The sequence below is a fragment of the Solanum dulcamara genome, chromosome 6, assembly GCF_947179165.1.
Source record: "Solanum dulcamara chromosome 6, daSolDulc1.2, whole genome shotgun sequence".
Classification (NCBI taxonomy): Eukaryota; Viridiplantae; Streptophyta; class Magnoliopsida; order Solanales; family Solanaceae; genus Solanum; species Solanum dulcamara.
Genome location: NC_077242.1, coordinates 61861686 through 61876905, shown reverse-complemented (window position 1 = coordinate 61876905; position 15220 = coordinate 61861686). Strand labels below are relative to the sequence as shown.

The 15220-nt window shown below is 30.4% G+C and overlaps 1 long non-coding RNA gene across 1 annotated transcript; it reads right to left on the bottom strand.

Moving 5' to 3' along the window:
- Positions 1-7205: 7205 nt before the first annotated feature.
- On the bottom strand, positions 7206-9300 carry LOC129892584 (uncharacterized). The gene is made up of 3 exons (XR_008767348.1): positions 9213-9300; positions 7720-7789; positions 7206-7511 (listed from the first exon to the last, which is right to left on the bottom strand). It is a non-coding gene; the product is annotated as an uncharacterized LOC129892584 (long non-coding RNA).
- Positions 9301-15220: the final 5920 nt, after the last annotated feature.

Genomic DNA, 15220 nt, shown 5'->3' with positions numbered 1-15220 from the left:
GCTTCTGCCATGTGGCACTCTCCCATACTGCCACGTGTCACTTTTTTCTCCCTCGTAGGTTTGTAATCTCATCTTCTTTTATAAATCTATGTAATCTTTGCTACGTAAGCTTGGTACGTACTCAAGTAACTTAAGTATGTAAGATTTCCAAGTTAGTAGATTACGTAAGTAAGTCGAGTCCTAAGACTTATTAGTTGGCCTCCAACTCCTTCCGGATTTTTATAACCGTATTTTCAATCTTCTCTACTATAGGGTATTGCATTCTCCTTTCCTTAGAGTCGTTTGATAGCGTTATAGCCTATCCGGCTCACATGGTAACTTCTAAGAATCTTTTAAGAAGCTTAAGAATCTTTCAAGAAACTCAAAAACCTCTCAAGATACAAAAGTCTCTCAAGGTACAAAAGTATGGGGTGTAATAGAATCTCCATAAGTTTGATGGTCAACTAGAGAGAGAAGAGAGCCACTTGGCACTTAGATTATTCTATAGAGGGCAATGTTCTATACTGTCTATTAATAGAAAAGGAAGAGCCTTTCACTTTTCACAAGGCTATGAAAGGCCAAGAATCATCTTTGTGGATGACAGCAATGCAAGAAGAAATTGAAGCTCTTCATAAAAATAAAATATGGGATCTTGTTTAATTACCACAAGGAAGGAAGGCCATTAGAAATAAATGGGTCTGCAAGATCAAATACAATGGTAATGATCAAGTGGAGAAGTATCGTGCAAGATTGGTGGTAAAAGGATTCGCTCAGAAACAAGGTATAAACTTCAATGAGATGTTTTCTCTGGTGGTTCGACTCACAACAATTCGAGTGGTCCTGGCGATGTGTGCTACGTTTGACTTGTACTTGGAGCAGTTAGATGTCAAAACTCTAATTCTTCATGGAAAACTTGAAGAAGAAATTTATTGCTCCAACCAAAAGGTTTTGAAGAACAGGGAAAAGAGAACTTGGTTTCCAGGTTGTACAAATCTCTATACGGTCTCAAACAGGCGCCGAGGTATTGGTATAAGAGATTTAATTCTTTCATTATAAGCTTTGGATATAATAGACATAGTTCAGATCATTGTGTTTATTACAAGAGATTTGGTGATGAAGATTTTGTTATTTTACTATTGTATGTTGATGACATGTTGATAGCAGGACCCAACAAAGATTGTCTTATAAATTTAAAGGCACAGTTGGCTATGGAGTTTGAAATGAAGGACTTAAGACCAGCAAATAAGATTGTAGGGATGCAAATTCACTGAGACAAAAATAATAGGAAGATTTAGCTTTCTCAAAAGAACTACTTGAAGAAAATCTTGAGACTCTTCAAGATGCAAGATTGTAAGTCAATTTCTACCCCACTTCTTATTAATTTCAAGTTATCCTCAAGTATGAGTCCTAGCAATCAAGCAGAGAGGATGGAGATGTCTCGAGTACCATATGCATCAGCAGTGGGAAGTTTAATGTTAGCCATGGTATATACAAGACCTGACATTGCACAAACAGTGAAAGTGATTAGTCGATACATAGCCAATCCTGGTAGAGAGCATTGGAATACTGTTAAGAGGATCCTGAGATACATCAAGGGTACCTCAGATATTGCAATGTGTTATAAAGGATCATACTTTACTGTTAAAGGTTATGTTGATTCAGATTATGCAGGTGATCTTAATAAAAACAAGTCCACCACATGTTATGTGTCTACTCTTGCTGGAGGAGCTGTAAGCTGGGTTTCAAAACTGCAATCTATCGTAGCTACATCTACGACTGAAGCAAAATATGTAGCAGCTACACAAGCTAGCGAAGAAGCAATATGGATGCAGATGTTACTGGAGGAGCTCGGGTACAAACAAGAGAAGGTTGCTCTATTTTGTGACAGTCAAAGCGCTTTGCATCTTGCAAAGAATCCAACATTTCATTCAAGGAAAAAGCATATACGAGTTCAGTATCACTTTGTTCGTGAGAAGGTGGAAGAAGGCAGTGTGGATATTCAAAAAATTCACACTAATAACAACCTAGCAAATATGTTTACAAAGTCGATCAACAGTAATAAGTTTATATGGTGTCGATCTTCTGTTGGCCTAGCAGAAATGTAATATTGCAGTAATTGGATAGAAAGGATGGTGTGAAGACTTAATTGATTCTCAATTAAATCTTCAAGTGGGAGAATGCAAAAGTCAAAAAATGAAGAAAGGAAAAAGCAAAGCAGCAATTGTTGAAAAAACAATTGCAGCAGCCTCATTACGCGTTTGAGAATGGAAAAATCAAAAAAAGGAAGAAAGGAAAAAGTAAAGCAGCAATTGTTGAAAAGCAATTGCAGCAGCATCACTATGCATTTTGAAAATGCGTAGAATTCTTTTTCGCATTTTTCATTGTACTATAAATAGCGGGCCTCTTGCCCTCATTTATATCATCTCAAAAAGTGAGAGAAAGAATACAAAGAGAGTTATACACCAAGATAAAAATTATAGTCTTGAGTGTCCTCTTTAGTGAGTTATTCCTTTTACAAGAGTGGAGTGTTAATTATTATTTTCTCCTTGTATTTGAGAACATGTACTCCCATATTATAATAGTAAAATCCTTCTATCCCGTAGTTTTTCCCCTTTATCTGTTTGAGGGGTTTTCACGTAAAATTCTCGTGTTCAATTTATTTTCATTATTTATTATCATATCAAACTTTAGTTGTGGTGCTTCCTTTCCCCAACAGCTTCGCCATAGATGCCTTGTTGTGGTAGCTTGTTGTTGATGTTGTTCGCTGACTATGAGATCTTTCCGATCAGATCTCAGTAAAAATGGAGCTCAAAGTTCGGTGGTTGCGAGTCTGGTTGTGATTGGTTGTTATTTGACTCTCGTTTGGAGTTGTTATGGTTGGGGTTTTCGAGGTCTGGTAGTGTGGTGGTTCACTAGAAACAATGGAGTAAAGGGGAAGGGATTAGCTCGCCGAATACGAAAGCTGACAGAGAGAAGCGAGGCTCGCGAGTTTGTCTAGAGCAAAAGCTCGATGAATGACTGAAAACTTGCTAAACAACCAAAACATCGATAAAGGGAAAGAGGAAAAGACTGGCAGCTTCCTTTGAGAAAGCTCGGAGATCGCCGGAGTCTATGGCTGCTAGATCATGTTTTATTAGAGCTCGAAGCTCACTGGGGTTTTAATGATTTGCTAGAGTTCAAGCTTCGTGATGCTCCTCTGCTAGCTATTTTCGCTGGTGAATTGAAGGAGAAATAGTGGCATGGTGTGGTGGTTTGTTGGTTATTTGGTGTTGTTCCAGCGAGGAAGAAGAATTGGTGATGGTGTTGTTTGGGTGGTGGTAGGCGGCTGCCTTTTTTGGAAAACAAAATGAAAGTGGAAAGCTAAGTTTTTAGCCTGTTTGGATTTGACTTATTTTTAAGCAACTTATAAGTTGAAAACTGCTTATAAGTTTAAAAAAAATTTAGATGTAGACCAACTTTTTTTTGACTTATAAGTTGTTTTCAACTTGTAAACTGCTTAAAATAAGTTCATCCAAATAAACTCAACTATTTATTAGGGCTTATTTTAATCACAAAATGACTTTAAGTTGGTCAGTCAAACACTCAAAAAAGCTGAAAACAGCTTATAAGCACCTTATAAGTCAATTCAAACGGCCTCTTTGCCAATTTTAAAATTTTACACCACTAACCCTAAAATTGTTCCACCATCCCAATTTTTAAGGCCAAGTAAAATGGTTATAAAGAAAATTAAAAAGGGAAAACTAAGCTCATGTCCCAAATAAAATAATTACAAACAAATAACCTTTTAAAATTCATACCCCCAAGGCATGAGATTCGCGAGCAAGATACTGTCTTCTGTGTCAATATACTGACATGGTATCATTGAGACTACTTCAGTGCTTAATGATACCACCACAGTATATCTATATATTGTTATGGTATCATTGATGTCTACTTCAATCCTTCAGTTATATCTCCATAAAAATTATCATATACTGGCATGGTATTATTAAAGATCGTTTCATATAAATATTAAATGATACCATCGCTGTATATATATATATATATACTGTGATGATATCATAAATATTTTTCTAAGTCATTCGATATTACATAATTGATATTAATACAGTATATTCGTATATTATAATGATTTTGAAAATCCTTTATGAGACACTTTTAAAATCCTCAATGATATCATAACAATATATTGATACCTTATCGGTATCATATATGATTAAGCTCTTTTTTTAAGAAATAAAAATAAAATAATTAAGAGAAAATTATTAAAATCACAATCTTATTTATTAAATTAATTAGTAAATATATTCTTTGTGATACTCTATTAGTATGTTGATACTATACCGATATCATATAGAACTGAGCTTAATCCTCTGTGATACTCCATCGGTATGTAATACCCTATCGATATCATGTACGGTGGACGCTAATGTCAGCATGACGTCAGCGCGCGAATTTAAAAATAATTAAAGGGGGTACACGGGTAATTAGTTTGATCGAAAAGGATCAATAAAGGAATTATTTAGAGAAGGGGTATGAAGTGGTAAATAGTTTGTTTAAAGGGTTCATTTTGTTTAGTTTTCCCAATTAAAACCTACCCATTTTACAAAATTATGGGCCCAAAATCATGAACTAATTAAATATTTGAGTAATTAAATACTTACATGTGTTTCAATGTATTCTTAAATTGTGCTAGAAATACTAAAATAAATATGACACAAATGTAATCAACGACGTATAAAGAATATAATTTAATGAAAAATAATAATTTAACAAAATAAGACAATTTCAAAAATTTAACAGAAGCTGACAAAAGTATTAATAATTAAAATTAATTAAAATTCAAAATAAATTAATGAATAATCCTAATATTTTAAAAAATAAGAAAAACTATCGATAAATTATTCTAAAATTGAACAAAATGTATTTTGAAATTTTAAAGAACTAAAAAACATCAGGCCAAAATTGTGTGTAAACAATGTGTTCAAAGAGAAACTAAATAATATATTTATTTAAAAAATGGACATTTTTGACCCTTTAAAGTATTGACGGTTAGGGCATTTTTGAACCAAAATATTGACGACTAGAGCATTTTTTGACCAAATTATAAACGGAAGACATTTTTATTCATTTTACATAGTTTAAGGGCATTTTTAACCCGTATTTTTTAAAAATATTTTTAATTGCATTTTTCAAAAAAAATGTTTTTAGGATCTATTTGTATTAGCTTTTGGCTTATATAAGCTAGGATTTCTAATTTATGATTTTTGGTTATTTTTATTATTTTGTCTTAGAATTAGGCGTTTATAAGTATTTTTTTAACTTTATTCGGACACTTCAAAACTACTTAAAAATTATTTTGTCTTAAAAATATCTAAAATAAGTCAATCCAAACGGGCGCAAAAGCTTCTTTCTTTTTAGCTTCTAGAAAAACAGCTTCTACTACTTACATACTTATTTTCTCTCAAATATTTGGTCAAACACCTTATTTTTAAAAATAAATAAGTCTGACCCATCAACCTACAAGCATCTATTATTTTTCTGATGAATTAAAGTACTAATATGCAAATTTAAATTTTTAATGTATCACAAATAAGGATAATTTAATAAACTAATTATTTTTAAATAAAATGATTTTTTATTATTTAAAAATAATATAAAATATAAATTGAACAAGTGAAAGAAAATGAAGAAAGTATTATAAAAGGACGAAGGTCTAACATAAAGTGTTGATCAATCTTTTCACTCCTTAAAAATATTTTTTATAGAATAAATTAGTAGTAGTATTTATTTTTTTCCTATTATCTACGATGCTGAAATCAATTAAAATTTATTTTGTTACATTCTTCTTTTATCGAGCTTTATTAGAAGTCTTGATATTTAATGATGAATTTGTTTTAGTTACTATTGTAATTTTATAGCATAATAAGTTATCTATATTTAGGATAAATTTGAATTTTAAATTTTTGTTATGTTATTTTAGTTGTTGAGATTATTATTATGCCTTTTTTGAATTTTTGTTATGTAGATTTTCTATGGATTATGTTTTCACGTTGGCTATTTAAACCCTATTATGATTAATAAAAGTATTGAAAGATATTTCAATCAATATTTTTTGTTGCCCCTGTTATACGCTATTTTAACCTCGGTCAAATTAGTGTACAACATATTGATAATTCCTAAATTAATTAACATTAAAGTCGTCATCTAATTATTTTTTAGGTAATTAAGACACTTAAATATTTAACTAATGTAATGCTAAAATTAACTCTAATTAATAATCTACTTAACTTATGTGATACTATGTAAGAGTTCTAGTTATCCTAAAAGAAAGGGATAACTTAAGCATCCTTTAAGATTCGTTAAAAACGATTACCAACTAAACTTAGGTTAATTAATTAAAACTAAATATGAGTGCTAAAAAATTTGAAAAGTTGGGTAAGTAAGTTGGAAAAGATTTTAACATTTGAAAGCTCTTAGGTATTTGGAATGAAATGACTTGTGCTTCTCTTTTAAAAAATATTAAATGATCAATTGTTTAAAATAACATTGTTGAATAATTTTTTTTTGCACGAAATGCATTAAAATGTGGTCCTTGTACATGAAATAAGTGCATGCTTTGAAAAATATTTTTTATGAGTGGGTTAAACTTACAATAAAATGGTGATGCCCTTTATTAAAAAAATAAAATACTGTAACTAAATGATTTGTTTCTAAGTAGAGGTACCCAGATCCAAACATATATATTCTATTAGCTATTTGAGAATTTTTTTTAAAAAGAGCATATTCAAGCCACAAAAGCAAGTTTAACATATAAAGAAAATAAATAAACAAACTAATGCTAAAATAGAAGTAGTCATGAGTAACTACAAGCGAGGCCCACTTGTTTTGCTTGATATTCGGATAGTCTAGGATGTAGTGAAGATTTCATGTGTGGGTATGACAGTGTCGAGTCCATAAGACTCTATTTTTGCGAGAGTCCTTAATTGAGATTCTATTTTGCTCCTCTGTATACAAGAAATTGAAATGACATCTTTGAAAAACTGTGATTCATCTCTACAAAATTTCAAAAGTGATTTTGTTTTTATATTGACCAAATTAGAGAAGAGATAAGGACACCATAAGTCTTGATTCTTACCTAAACATTATCACGATCCAAAATGGGCCATTAGTGACACTCACACTTAACTCTTAGGTGAGAGAACCAACGATACAAATCCCAACTTATAAAATATGACAATAACGCGGAAGCTCAATTTATGAGAGTAAGAGATAATAAAACCCCTAAAATCTATTAGATACGTCTTTTCAAAACCTGAAAGTCATCACTTCAAGGAATCTAATTCTAAAATACTAAGTCTAAAAATATCAAACATCAGAATAAATAAATAACTTAATGTGTCCGAAAACTAAGGACATCAGGCCATATCCGAGAGAATTCAAACCGAGCTAGAAGGAATAGCTCACCCTAGAACCTGATGCACTGGACACTGGCTAGAGCTGAGATCGAGTCGAAGTCGATGGAACACTCGCTGAACTCCATAAAATAAAACAAAGAAAAATATAAGTAGGGGTCAGAACATGACAACGTGTATTGAGTAGATATCATCGTCCGGCTCAAAATAGAAATCAATATACATAAACTAATAACGGGAAATCAGCCATAACACTTAACAGGTGGAAGGAATCCAACAGAACATGCCCGAGAGAATTAAACACGAGCTAGAAGGAATAGCTCACCCTAGAACCTGATGCACTGGACACTGGGTAAAGCTGAGGTCGAGTCGAAGTCGATGGAACACTCGCTGCACTTCACAAAATAAAACAAAGAAAAGTACAAGTAGAGGTCAGTACAGTACAATATGTACTCAGTAGGTATCATCCGCCGGCTCAAAATAGAAATTAATATGCATAAAGTAATAGCGGGAAATCAGTCATAGCACTTAACAGGTGGAAACCAACAAGATCAAGATCAAGTGACAACACAATGAATAATTTCATAACCAGTCAATAATATCAAGATCATACATGAGGACTCAGGCCTCCACATCACGCTCTTTTGGGAAATGAGTTATTGGAAATTGGGTAGCATTAAGTCATTTTAATTTATTTTCTTTTAATATTATTGTGCTGAAACGTGACACTCGATCCAAATATACCATGTCGGAATGTGACATCCGATCCAAATATTCATATCAAAATATGACACCCGATCCAAATATACCGTGTCGACTCATGACACCAGATCCAAATATAATTAATTTATTATTCTTTATTATTACATTCTACTTCATTAACAATATTTTATCAAGCCTTATTTATTCAAGACACCATTTTTGATAGGACAAGTTCAAGATTATGGATTTTACGGTCTCGGGATTTTAGACCAATCACAACGACATATCAACCATCCAAACCAGAATAATTAAATCATAGTGACTTCACACATTACTCAATGACTATCAATCGCTATTAAGAGTCTATCTATGATATAGAATAAATCATAACCTACCTCGACCGAAGAACCGAAATCAAGCAAGCTAATTCACAATGCTTTTCTTTTCTTCAACATCTCAGAACGTTTGCAATCTATCAAATATAAATATCCGTAAGTGAACGAGTCCGTAGACACCTATATCACTATATGTCTAGCCTAGACTCAAAAACTCACAAATTCTATAATCAATTCCCTAAAATTCAAGTCTAATGATATTCGTATAATACAATACAAATATTATTTAATTACCTATCTCAATATATCAAAATATGAACTTATAATGTGATCCTTATGAGAAGGGTCTGGAAAGAAAGAATTAATAAGGCCAAATACGAAATAATAACTTATCTCTGGAAACTACAATTTGCAGGAAAAATCTATACTTCTCTAATCATTGGCCATCATTAACAATGATGGCCACTAGGACCTTGCCTCCACCAATAGAACGTTGCAGCAGCAACATATAATCCCAACTTGCCAATATTCATTTGTTTTCTTTCCAATTCTCAACTCCTTTCAACCAATACAATTGAACTAAAGCAATATAATAATATACATACATATCCTTTATACCCTAATCCCAAGAACGCACTTTGCCGCCACTCCTCACAATTTCCAACAACAATTTCTAATTCCTCCACTATATAACTTATATTAAATATTACTATTCTTATCACACATATATGTTATAATTTGATGCTAATAATTTAATGGTGGAATTGGAGTGAAATCTCACCTGAAACCGCACAAATTATCCACAATTCCTCTTCCGTGTTTGTCCGTAGAGGTGAGGTTTGTCTTCTCCCTTTCTCTTTTCAGTTATCCATAGCAGTGGACAAATAAAATATTAAATTTTATTCCATTTTATTTTAATAAATATGAGATAAGTGGTATAGGGTATAAAATAAATTATCAATTTTATTACTAACTAAATTAATTATCTAAAGTTACCCCTCAACTTAATAACCGTAGTTATCGAATAGTCCAAAATTCCATCTAAAATTTATGGTATGAGTCTTTTATAAAATAAAAAGTTCTAGTTGTCAAAACAATCTAATGGATCGTTATGAGCATGCCGGAACACTATTGTGCCATGGCTGATTTAACGGATTAAAAATTTGGGCTAATTAATCAAAATACTTTTTCCTTATATTTCTTTGGGCATTTTAATTCAAGATTAAGGAAACTCTTAGTAAAATATATATTAATTTATATTTAAGTAATTAAATTATATACTGCAAGAAAATTACTAATATTTAAATAAAGTTATATGACACCGTAAACATTAAGCAATAATTTTCATAAAATATAGGAATACTCGCGTAAATGCAACGAATATGATATATTTTATATTTTTTTTGGCTAAATGATTCTAATATTTATTATATAAAATATAACAAACTATGTCACTGAAAATTAAGGATGATTATTGGAAAAGTAACTTATATACATTCTTAAGTTCTCAAAATCATTATAAGCACAAAGAAATAATTTGGAAGAAAGGTGGGACAAAATTGAGTGTCAACAACTCCACTTTTTAAAAATCTAAATAGTGGTATCAGAACCTCATTGATCTTACGAAAACTGCGAGTTCTTCTAAAGAATCATTTTCAACCTATTTTTAATTCGTCAAAGCTACTTTTAAACCGTAAGGGCTATTTTCAATTCATTTTAACCCTTAAGGATATTTCAATGCGTGCTTTTTTCAAAGCACATATTATTTTCAATCAATTTTAACCTAAAAATGACAAGAAGCAGTCTCTCTTTAAATGCTTCAAAAAGTTTCACTGGCAAAAACTATCAGATTTGGTTAGTGAAAATGAAATAATGTCTCAAAGCCTATGATCTGTGGAAAGTTTTAATGGAAGATATATCCTTTCAACCTCGCCCTACAAATTCTACACTTAGCCCGATTAAGTCTCATTTTGATGAAAAAAACAAAAAATACAAAGTCAAAATTATAATTCAAAATTCAGTTGAGGATTCGATCTTTTTTAAAATCATTGCTTGTGAGACAACAAAAGAAGCTACGAAAAATTTTAAAAAAATATCAAGAAAGTGACCTAGTCCGACAAATACAAATTTTGAATCTCTTAGGATTTAAGACGATGAAACTATTGTTAAGTATTCCGACAAATCTTTTTTGATTGTTGATAAATTCAGGTTATTTTACGAGGATTTCAAAGCTAACAAAATATCAGAAAAAATTCTTGTGACAATTCTAGAAATATTTGAGTCTAAAATTTCATCTCTCAAAGAGTCTAAAGACCTCTCTACTATCTGTATTGAAGAACTAATAAATGCTCTTTATGCACAAGAGCAAAGAAGAGCCTTCAGACAAGACAATGTTATTAAAGGTGCTTTTTCGTGCAAAACAGAAAAGAAAAGGGGAATTATCATTTTTGCAAATATTGCAAAAGAAAAACACACATGAATTTTTTTTATTATTAATGAAGACCTGATGCAATATATGAAAATTGCAAACTAGCGAGTCATGCTAAAAAAATATGCAAACTTAAAAACAATCCTCAAGCACAAGCAGCAGAAGCAGAAATCGAGGAGGAGCAACTTTTTAAAATTGCAATATCTAAAGCAAATGAGTAGTGTTGAATTTGCTTTTAGTTACTACAATGATTTTTTTAGCACAATAAGTTACCTAAATTTAGGATGAAATTGAATTTTAAATTTTTGTTAGATTGTGTTAGTTGTTGAGATTATTTAGCATTTTTTTAATTTCCGTTATGTAGATTTTCTGCAGATTATGATTCAAAGTTGGATATTTAAATCCCTATTATGCTTAATAATAATATTGAGAGATATTTCAAACAATACATTTTGCTGCCTCACTTTTTAAAAAATCATTTAGAAATTTTACTAAAACCAATAAAGATTTTAGAGATAATTTCAAAGGGTCTCTTCACGTTCGATTTCATACCACTAACTTTGTTTGTAATTTGCTTTATCACATTTGTCTTTCTTAATTTGTTTCTTTTTAATAATTATTTTAAATTTATAATTATTAATTTATAATAGTTATAACTTGAGCAATTTACTCCTTCTAATACTACAATTTTTTTTATAGTAATTATTTAATTCATTATCTGAACATGCTTTTTAAGAAAAATGTCTAACATTTTTTATTCTTCGTAGGTTAGGCTTTTTCAAATCTTTATGCTTTGATATATTAATTTTATATACATTAAATTACACATATAAATTTAGGAGATGTTAAATAATTTTAGAAAGAAATGAAATAACAAATTTGAAGCAAATGCAAAATTATGAGTTTTCTAGTAATAGAGTTTTATCATATATTTTATACATGAGTGAGAGTAGTGACAGAGTCAGTAATAACACTAAGGGTTTTCAAAATATAGATAAATAAACGCATGAACTAGGTGAAGGAAGTTTAACTGTCACGATCCTGATTCGTCGTGAATGGCGACCCACACTAACCATTCGATGAGAGAACCAATACTAACCCAACTACGACGTGCGACTAACCGAAAACAAGCATTTAATAAGTATAAACCATTTAAATATAGTTTAAAAGATGAGTCCCCATAAACTCAAGTTACGTTATTGTTGACACCCAATTTTGATCCTCCACAACACATATTATTTATCAAGTTTCTTCAATTTTAAACAATTTGAAATAATTACTTTTAAAAATCCTAAATATTTTCAAGTTATTTTTGAGTAACCATGTCGTTGTTATAAAAAAGTTTGAATGATATATATAGTTACATATAATTATGTATATAATTGTTAGTTTTTATAAATGTTCGAAAAAAATGATTTCAAAAATAGTTTATTTTTAATTAATTATTTCATAAATTAGTAATTTATATTTTTGAATTAATTAATTAAGAATTAAGCTAATTAGTTTATTTTGTTAGAATTAAGAAGCTTGTTGATTTTTTAGTGTTAATTCATCTTATTTAATTTTTAGATGAATTCACTAAATAAATTCATTTTGGCTATATTCGTAACTCGATTGTTTGTAATTTAAACACGTTTGGTCATTTCTCCAATTGCAATTTTACCCACATTTATCTCTGCCCTTTACCCATATTTTCAGACCAACATTTGGGCTCAACTCAACTGGCCCAATGCCCTTTATTACCATTCAGCAGTCCAAATCTCATTTCTCTTATTATCCAACATCATTTGACACCCAATTTTGGCCTGACTTTTGTAAAATTAATACTTCTAATTTTTCTTTTGTTAAATAGTTCAAAAGTATATTTTTACAATTTTAAATCAATTTTATTAATAATTATCCTTAGATGGGGATTTTATCAATTTATTTTTTTAAGATTTTAGTTATAGCTATTTTTTTTTATCACAGTTTGTTAATTTATATTTTTTCATGTCATTTATTATATTTGTTCATATTCATTTTAGTATTTTTAGCATAGTCTAGGAATACATTAAAATACAAATAAATATTAAATTTTTCCTATAATTTTACCTACCCCACTAATCACACAAATTTTCTCATACAAATCTCCATTTTTCAAACTTTTCCTCTCTCCTCTCTTATTCTTCCTAAAATACACACCCATCAACAATTACAACAAAAGTCCAACACCTATACACTACAATTTTTTACACATATATAACTATTTTCAAACTCTCTTTCTCCTCTCTTATTCTTCCTAAAAAAAATACACCCATCAACAACTACAATAAAAGTCTAACACCTATACAATATAATTTCCTACACCTATACAATCATTTTCAAACTTTTTTCCCTCCTCTGTAATTCTTCCTAAACGACACACTCATAATATTTATTCTTCTTCTTCACTCTTTCCCTCACCCTCACTATAAATAACACCAATTTTAACTCTTCTTGAGAACTTGATCGCTCTCATTCACATTTCTCCATTAAAACCAACCAACAACCACCGAACCATCAAAATCCTCTTCTTTTTCAGCCAAACACACTTCATTTTTTGTGAGGTTTGAGCTTTCACTCCCAAATATAACTAGACAGAACTGTTGCTTCACTTTGTTTTATAATTTTGTTGTTCTTATTGCTATGTTTTGTTGTATTTTCACGTATATTTAGTTCCATTTCAGATCTGGACAGAGGGGTTCAAACTCCAGCCATTGTTTTCTGTGTTTTCATGTTTTCCGGTAATTATTCACGATTCTCCGTTAAGTTTTGTTTACTATTTTCGTTTGGGTCATTTTGTTCGACTTTTTTTGTTAATTTGGACGTCTGTAATATTTTTCTTTTACCTCAATTTTATTTGTTTTCTTTTTAAACTGTTTGTAGGTCCCATGACCAATGAAAAAATCTTTTCGTCGGTTTTTGAGGCCTCTCTATTTTAAAAGACAGAAATTTTAGTTTAAGTTTACATTAGATATTATATATTACAAGTTGAAATTGGCCGATGAAGAAATTACCGTCGATTTTCAAGGCCTCCCATGTTAATAAGACGAGTTTTATTTTTGTATTATTATTATTATTATTATTATTTATTCATTATTAACACGTTTATTAAATGTCTTTACAGGTGTTGGAGCAAAACCGACTGATATATAGTCCATGTATATCTGATATACAAGAATATTGGTGATAGTATATAAACCGATATACAGTGTATATACAACTGTTATATACAACAGAATTGGACCAAAAGTTCAAAACGCAGGTGACCCAACAACTTAGTCCAAGCGTATAAAAATTAAATATTGGGCCATATTTTCATATGTTATTTATTATTTATTTTTATTGATTCGATTTGTAATATTTGATTTACTTATGTTGTTTATGATTGCTTAGATATAGTTTAACTTAATTAAATTGCCATAAAGATAAATTATTTTATGTTAATTTATTTTTTAAATGATATTCCATCTTTATTTAGCCATTTTAATAAACTTTACTTTCTTTTAATATTATTTCCAATGCATAAGCTTGATCATTTTTTCAAAAATAGTTTTAAAGTTTTTATTTTCTTTTAAATCAATATTTTTAAAAGTTAGTTAAATAATTTTTAAATCGCCGGATAATCATGCGTTAGTGGTCACTTTGAATGCCTAACATCTTCTCAAAGTGGAAATAAGAACTTCGTATATTTTTCTCTGAATTTTTAAGACTTGAATCTGTTAGGGTCTTTAAAATTAAGGTTTTTTTGATTTTCCTTAAAACATTAAGTGGCGACTCCTGTTTTCTAAAATTAATCTTTTTCTCTAAAAAGCTAAAATTAATCTTAAACCGTCTTTTTCCGACATAACAGAAATGACGACTCCACTGGGGATATGTTTTAGGTTCTAAACATTAGATTTGTTTGACTTATTTGACTAACTATTTGAGAATGTAATAATTAGTAATTTATTTTTCTTTATTTGTGTTTTATGTGTTCAAATTTCGAATATTAAATTGTCATTGCATGCATAACATATTTTCCGCCACTTGGCCTTTTATTTTTTTACTTAAATGACGGTTATGCGGGTCGCAGCTGTTGAATCCAAAATGTTCCTCGGGGGTACCCTAGTAAAATGAGTTGGTCACTAGATGGTCAACGGTCGCTAACTTCCCCTAGCCCGAGTTGTCTGCTTGAGTCACCGGTACACTTCAAAATATAGCCCATTCTCAGTCAACCTAGCGTAGAGCGAAGCCAAATTCTTGATTTAGCGCATTGGCCTAAGACGACCCAATACCCAAGACGTATTGGGTCCATTAGAAATACCACCTTGAGTCCAAAACGTCCCTCGACCTAAATGGAC